An 8,627-nucleotide genomic window follows, 5' to 3' on the forward strand; every position below is an offset into this window, starting at 1 on the left:
ATTAATTAATTAATTAATTAATTCATTCATTCTGTGTCCTATAGTTCACCTCTCGCTCTCCCACTCCAGACTTAACAAGGAGTTCCCCAGGTCCTCACCTTTTACCCCACCAGCCTTCATCTAGCACATCATTCTCCAACATTTCCATCACCTCCAACATTATCCAACCATCAATCACAACTTGCCACCGTCACCCCTTTCCATCTTCCCCAGAGACTGCTCCCTCATCTATTGATACGTCCACATCTATTGAAAAATGATGAATTTCTTCAAGATATGACAGATAAACATCTTGTCTTTGTACATATTCTTACTCTTAGAGATACATTAAATTCAAATTTCTCTCCATTACAGCACAACAACTCCCACCCTGACATATAATATCTCCTGAGGCAAGTGAAGTGTTCAACATAGTTTTAGTCAATTACTAACCTTTTCCAGGAGCTGACAAATAACATGCTGAAACTGGAATAAGCTGAATCCAAGCAACAGCAAGGAGAGTTCTTGCATGACATTTTTAAATAGGTTCCATTTTAGGCAGGGGGATAGTGAGAAAATACAGACCTTAAGCTTATTATACATTTTTGCTATGTTTTCAGCTGAGCCAATTAAAATTAAAATAATTATCAATATCATCTAATACAGCAATATGAATACAGTTTTGCAGATTTCAGTCCATCTTCTTTTCACGCAGTTTCTCACATTTAAGGGAGACTTGGTTTCAAACTAAGGTGGTTGAAAAATTCTAGGTGAGATCCACAGCCACGACTGCAGGTCATCGTCAGGATGAATGGTACGTTGGTATGCTCTTTCCATTGTTTGTGCATGGTCTCAATGTGCACAAGATGCCGAGTGTCTTTCAAGATTGCCCTCTTCCATTTTGATCAGTCATTGAATAGGGACCACCATGAATCAGTAAGGATGTTACATTTATTTTAAAGAACATCATTCATGTACTGAAAACAATAATGAATTTGATCATCAAAGTTTGCGTTCACTAACTTTTAATCCGATGGAACTATTGCTGTTGTCATCTAGCAGCCAGGGTGATAGAAATGACAGAATGTTAAATCCAGCAATGGTCAGTTCTTGACAATACAGCACTTTTACGATTCTTCATTTGAAAATTACATAATCTAGCAGCTGCCAGCGTTTGGATTAAGGGTATCAACATAAGGCTTTGGTTCATTATGACAAGGTAATGTTCTAAGCCTCTCAACAGGGGGAAGGCTCCATTGGAGTTAGATTTTCTTAATCCTTCCTTGACACTCATACTTTCTGAGAAGTTTGTTTTCTGTTCACATTCTGATGCATGTTGCCTTAGAGGTTTAATTTTACTCCCATTGGTTCTTGGGTAATGTTTGCTAATTTCACACAGGGAATTGATGTGATAGTGGACTGGAACATTCTTGATTCCAAATTCAATGCCATAAAGACAGAAGAACTATTACCCAACAGTTTGTTATTTGAGCTCCACAATCATTCCCTCCTATTGGGGGAGTTTATTCCTGTTTGATTAGTGTGTAAATATGTGCTTCATCACTGTGACTGTTTATTAAGTTTTCAATCACAGTAAAGGACTAACTATGGCAAATGTGGATATCTGCTAAACGCATTAACTATTTCATATATTTTGAGTTCAGAGCAATTTTTGTCTTTTTTTTTAAATCTATGCCTTTCTGTACATGCAACATAAGCTTACGATTACATATGCTGACACTATGCCTAGTTATTTCATAGTACCCAGCGGCCTACCACATCACTATCCTATGCCATGTTTTGTCACTCAACTGCCAGACTTTTTGCTCACTCAGTCTCTTCCCTAAATCAGATCGCCAAACACGCCTGCCTCGTTTCCATTCTGATCAATAACATTAATGTCTACCTTTCCTTGTACTCTGCCATCTCTTCACTTCATCACCCATGTCAACTCCGCTCTCACCAAAAAATCCTCAAAAGATCTCTCTCACAATGTCAAAACTGGTTAAATTAAGAATCTGCAGGATACCATCTTGGCAACAATGTGGTGCATTATAATTTAAGCATTTTCATTAATGATCATGCCAGCTATTTCTACCAATGCAGCTTAGTTTTTCGCCATTATGGTTTATATTTTTATGGTTTTGTTCCTTTTTTTAGAATAGTGCATTTCTAACAAAGGCATCTCTTCATTCCTTTGTATTGTTCATTCTTGTGCCTCCCTAAAATCTATCCATGTCTTCCTCAATTAAACTATGTGTTACCTCATACTTCGATCATCCTCTGGCATAGAGACACTTTTCATATGTATGGGTGATTCTTCAGTAAGTGTCTACTTTGAAGTTTCTGGAAACCCAATTATAAAACTTACATTTTTGCAACTTTGAATGGTGTTTCACATAGATGAACATCTCTACTGTGGGAAAAATATGATTGGCGCAATCTTTTAGGGATTTAATTTATTTTTTCCTCTACTTTTTCCAGGTTGCCCATTGCATTCAATCATATCCATTGCATTTTTATGATGAACAACACTGTAAAATATAACTGATTTAAGAATATAAAATCAAACATTTGTCGCAGTCTTTCAAATTATAGAGTATCTTCCTCAAATAAACCACCAAAAAAAAAACTTTTTCAGTCTAATGCATTGATTTTAAACCTTCGTAACAGTTTACTGCTGAAAAAAGTGTTTGATTTTCAGCAAGAATGGTAATCATCGCATAACTTTTCACCAACTTCCTCTAAAACAATATTAACTTCCCTCACTCCGGTAATCACGAAGTGCTTCGAGAGACTGGTCCTCCAGCACATCAAGGACTATCTACCACCAGATTTCGACCCCCACCAATTCGCTTATCGCCAAAATAGATCCACGGAAGACGCCATTTCCGTAGCTCTCCACTCTGTGCTGAGCCATCTGGAGCAGGGGCAGAGCTACGTCCGGATGCTCTTTGTGGATTATAGCTCAGCTTTCAACACAATCATTCCGGACATTCTCATTGATAAATTGGTCACTCTCGGCCTCCCCACTCTCACATGTGCCTGGATAAAAGATTTCCCCACCAACCGGCCCCAGACTGTGAGACTCGGCCCCCACCTCTCCTCCACTCGCAGGTTGAGTACCGGCTCCCCACAGGGCTGTGTGCTAAGCCCCCTCCTATACTGTCTCTACACCTACGACTGTAGTCCGGCCCACAACAACAACAGCATCGTCAAATTTGCTGATGACACTACTGTAGTCGGACTTATTTCAAAGGGAGACGAAGCAGCCTACAGAGAGGAAGTCCTGAAGTTGACAACCTGGTGCTCAGAAAACAATCTGGCTCTGAACACCAGGAAAACAAAAAAGCTCATTGTCGACTTCAGGAGGCACAGCACCGACTTAGTCCCCCTACATATCAACGGCGAGTGTGTGGAGAGGGTCAACACCTTCCGGTTTCTCGGCGTCCTTATCTCTGCTGATATCTCCTGGACAGACAACACGACAGCGGTCATCAAGAAGGCTCAGCAGCGGCTGCACTTCCTGAGGGTTCTCAGGAAGCACAACCTGGACTCTAACCTGCTGCTGACCTTCTACCGCTCGTCCATCGAGAGCCTGCTGACATACTGCATTACAGCATGGTACGGCAGCTGCACCATGGCATAGAAAACATAGAAACATAGAAATTAGGTGCAGGAGTAGGCCATTCGGCCCTTCGAGCCTGCACCGCCATTCAATATGATCATGGCTGATCATCCAACTCAGTATCCCGTACCTGCCTTCTCTCCATACCCCCTGATCCCCTTAGCCACAAGGGCCACATCTAACTCCCTCTTAAATATAGCCAATGAACTGGCCTCAACTACCCTCTGTGGCAGAGAGTTCCAGAGATTCACCACTCTCTGTGTGAAAACAGACAGTGAGAGGCTTCAGAGGGTATCTAGGACAGCACAGAAGATCATTGGTTGCCCTCTCCCCTCCCTGATGGATATTTACACCTCCCGCTGCCTTAGCAGGGCAAAGAAGATCATCAAAGACAGCTCCCATCCTGCGTTTGGACTGTTCGACCTGCTGCCCTCTGGAAGGCGCTATAGGTGCATCAAATCTAGGACAAATAGACTCAGGAATAGTTGTTTTCCGAAACTCATAACTACTCTTAATTCACACATGCACTGACTTCACAGCCCAACACCCGGACTTCCATCTATTATATCCACGTACTGAAATTTGGAACTGTAATGTGTGTAACTGTAATTTTTTAACATTTTTTAAAAACATTTTTAATATTTAATATAATCTTTAAACATCTGCCTAAGAATACTACCTATTCATTCTTCACCATTTTGCCTTTATAGATATGTATATAGCACCGCAGAATTGTGCACCTATCCCACCCCCCTCTCCCTTTTGTTTTTGTTTCTGTTTCTTGTTTTTTGTAATAAATTATATGTATGCACTGAGTACGAGCTGCTTTTAATCTCATTGTACATGTATAGTGACAATAAATGGCATATCTATCAAACTTCAGATGAATAGACAGAAACATACTGTTTATTTATCAATAACAATTCATAATTTTGGTAATTATTGTATTATTTTCCACATTATGAGCATAAAATACTCATATGACGGATATGACTCGTTGTGATGCAGATGATCAAGTTCGGGAGTGCCACGTGACCGAGATGACTAAAGAGTGATTCTTCAGTAACTGTCTACTTTGGTGTCCCGCTACTGATGCTGTATATAAGGAAAATCCATAATTCTATACCATTTCTTCTTTTTCTATATTGTTAATAAACATAATCCTCATAAAGATTAAACCCTAAATGAATAAAGTGTTATTTTTTCTTTTTTTACCCTAGGTTCAATGCCCTTGTCCCCCCCCCCCCCCCCCCCCCCCCCCCCCCCTCCACCGGGGAACAAAGGTTGAAGAAGGACGGGCGTGGAGAGGGACATCGGGTCATGGGAAGAGGCGACGGCTGCAGCAGGCCTTTGTGTCCAACTGGAGCTGCAGCTGGAGTTAGATGGAGATCGGGGGTTAAGTTACGGAGGTGGCCGTGACGAGTATGGCAGCCCAAGCCTTTAGCCCAGGATGGCCTCGCCGGAAGGCCATGCCTGGCCATATCGTTTCCCGAATGGCACATGGCCCGATTTGTTCTCCAGAACAAATCAAAAAAGAACAACTTTTTTTTTTCAGCACCGTTCCGCAGCTCCCACTCTGTGGGAGTCCAGTTGCGGGAGGCGTGGCGCAAGCGTACTTGTGCTGGGCACAGGATTTTAATCCACAGCGGCGGGGGGGGCGGCGCCTGGAGGCAGGTGGGCCTGGATTGGTCGGCACGTGGGCATTGTGACGTCAGCAGCTGGTGAGCACCGTTTAGATTTTGAAAATTGAGTTCTGTGATCAATTTTATTCAAAATCTGGGGAAATAATTGACCAAGGAGTGGATTTCTGAACTCATAAGTTAAATCCCTACCGAAATGGTAAAAACCTCTGCGTTTTTGCGTCTGGTTTTCGAGGAGATACGTTTCACATGCAGAATAACACAAATGATATACACCCACACACAGAGTTTTAAAAATATACTAGACCAAGTGCAGACCCCTTGGGTCTGTTTCCCCAATGCGCATTTGGGGGGGGGGGGGGGGGGGGGTGGTGAGGCGTCACACTATCCTCCTGAGTCTATTGGGTCTGTTCCTCCAAAACACGGTTGCGGGTTGGGAATCTGGCTGGGGCTGGTGCAAAGGCATATGTAAATGGATCCATTTCGATTGGACATCTGTTAGCATTGTGCATTGTGACATCACACGATGGAATGGTCACCAGGGGCTGGGGCTGGTGCAAAGGCATATGTAAATGGAACCATCCCGATTGGACATCTGCGAGCATTGGGCATTGTGACATCACACGACGGAAACAAATCAAAAGCCAGAAAGGCAGCCGGACGGCGGGCGGCAGGCACTCGATGGAACGAATCAAAAGGCAGAAAGGCAGCCGGACGGCAGGCGGCAGGCGGCAGTCACACAGTTTTAATATATAACTAGACCAAGTGCAGACCCGTTGGGTCTGTTTCCCCAACGCGTGTTTGGGGGGGGGGGGGGGGGGGGGGGTGAGGCGTCACACTAACCACCTGGGTCTATTGGGTCTGTTCCTCCAAAGCACGGTTGCGGGTTGGGAATCTGGCTGGTGCTGGTGCAAAGGCATATGTAAATGGATCAATTTCGATTGGACATCTGTTAGCATTGTGCATTGTGACATCACACGATGCAACGGTCACCAGGGGCTGGGGCTGGTGCAAAGGCATATGTAAATGGAACCATCCCGATTGGTATGACCTTCAGGCAGACCAGAGGAGGCAGTCATATCGCCATCCATATAAACGGGACTGAGGTGGAGCGCGTCTCCAGCTATAAATTCCTCGGAGTACATATCTCGGAGGACTTGTCCTGGTCCCTCAACACCTCCAAGCTGATCAAAAAGGCACAGCAGCGCCTTTACTTCCTGAGGAGGCTCAAGAAAGCCCACCTGTCCCCCCAGATCCTGACCAACTTTTACCGCTGTACCATAGAGAGTATCCTGACCACCTGCTTCACGGTATGGTACAGCAGCTGCACTGCTGCGGACAGGAAGGCACTGCAACGGGTGGTGAAAACCGCGCAGCACATCATCGGTGCCCCGCTCCCTGCCATGGATGCCCTCCACCGAAAACGGTGTCTGAGACGGGCTGGGAAGATCATCAAAGACCCCTCACACCCCAACCATGGACTGTTTGCCCTCCTCCCATCAGGGAGGCGGTACAGGAGCCTCAGGTCACGTACTAGTAGGATGAGGAAAAGCTTCTACAACAACACAATCACACTGCTGAACTCGGAGTCCCGACGATAGATTTCTCTGGTCTCTCCGTCCCCTTTGTTTAATCATTCTGTATTTCCTGATTATTCTGTATCTTCCCTCTTTCTATTTTTTTTTTGTTTTTTCTTTATGTACAACTACTACGGACTGACGCAAAACTGCATTTTGTTGTACTGATACTTGTATTTGTGCGATGACATTAAAGTTGAATTGAATTGAATTGAATTGAATTGCAGGGTGGGAATCTGGCTGGGGCTGGGGCTGGGGCTGGTGCAAAGGCATATGTAAATGGATCCATTTTGATTGGACATCTGTTAGCATTGTGCATTGTGACATCACACGATGCAACGGTCACCAGGGGCTGGGGCTGGTGCAAAGGCATATGTAAATGGATCCATCCCGATTGGACATCTGCGAGCATTGGGCATTGTGACATCACACGATGGAAACGAATCAAAAGGCAGAAAGGCAGCCGGACGGCGGGCGGCAGGCAGCAGGCACACAGTTTTAATATATAACTAGACCAAGTGCAGACCCGTTGGGTCTGTTTCCCCAACAGCGTTTGCGGGCGGGGGGGGGGGAGGGGGGGAGGGGGAGTAGGGGCTGCGGCATCACAATCAAATTAACCACCCCCCAAACTCACAGGTGGGGGGAGGGGGGGGTTGGTGAGAAGAGGGGAGGGAGGGGAGAGGAGGAGGAGGAAACATGACAGATTTGGGAGGGAAAGGAGAGCGGGGTAGGGGGTGAGCGAGGGGGATGGGGAGAGAGATGTGGGGGAGGGGGGAATGGGGAGGGAGGGGAGGAGGGGGAGAGGGGTGGAGGGAGAGACGGGAAAGAGTGGGGAGTGAGAGGGAGGAGGAGAGGGGTAGGGGGAAGGGGGCGGGTAGAGAGAGGGAAGGGGGTGGGGTAGAGAGGGAAGGGGGGTGAGGGAGAGGGGTGAGGAGAAGGAGAGGGGTGAAGAGAGGGAAACATAGAAATTAAGTGCAGTAGTAGGCCATTCGGCCCTTCGAGCCTGCACCACCATTACATATGATCAAGGATGATCATCCAACTCAGTATCCTGTACCTGCCTTCTCTCCATACCCCCTGATCCCTTTAGCCACAAGGGCCACATCTAACTCCCTCTTAAATATAGCCAATGAACTTGCCTCAACTACCTTCTGTGGCAGAGAATTCCAGAGATTCACCACTCTCTGTGTGAAAAATGTTTTTCTCATCTCGGTCACAAAGGATTTCCCCCTTATCCTTAAACTGTGACCCCCTGTTCTGGACTTCCCCAACATCTGGAACAATCTTCCTGCATCTAGCCTGTCCAACCCCTTAAGAATTTTGTAAGTTTCTATAAGAAGATCCCCCCTCAATCTTCTAAAATCTAGCGAGTACAAGCCAAGTTTATCCAGTCTTTCTTCATTTGAAAGTCCTGACATCCCAGGAATCAGTCTGTTGAACCTTCTCTGTACTCCCTCTATGGTCTGTTTCCCCAACGGCGTTTGCGGGGGGGGGGTGAGAAGAGGGGAGGGAGGAGGAGGAAACGGGATAGATTTGGGAGGGAAAGGAGAGCGGGGTAGGGGGTGAGGGATGGGGAGAGAGCTTTGGGGGAGGGGGGATGGGGGAGAGGGGTGGGGGGAAAGAGGGGAAAGAGTGGGGAGGGAGGAGGAGAGGAGTAGCGGGAGTGATGGAAGAGGGACAGAGGGATAGGGGAAGGGTGTGGGGGGAGAGAAGGTAGGGGGGGGGGTAGAGAGGGAGGGAAGGGGTGGGGGGAGGGAGGGATGGGAGAGGGGTGAGGAGGTGGGGGGAGGAGAGAGTGGGAGA

This window comes from Leucoraja erinacea, chromosome 4 (genome assembly GCF_028641065.1).
Source record: "Leucoraja erinacea ecotype New England chromosome 4, Leri_hhj_1, whole genome shotgun sequence".
Classification (NCBI taxonomy): Eukaryota; Metazoa; Chordata; class Chondrichthyes; order Rajiformes; family Rajidae; genus Leucoraja; species Leucoraja erinaceus.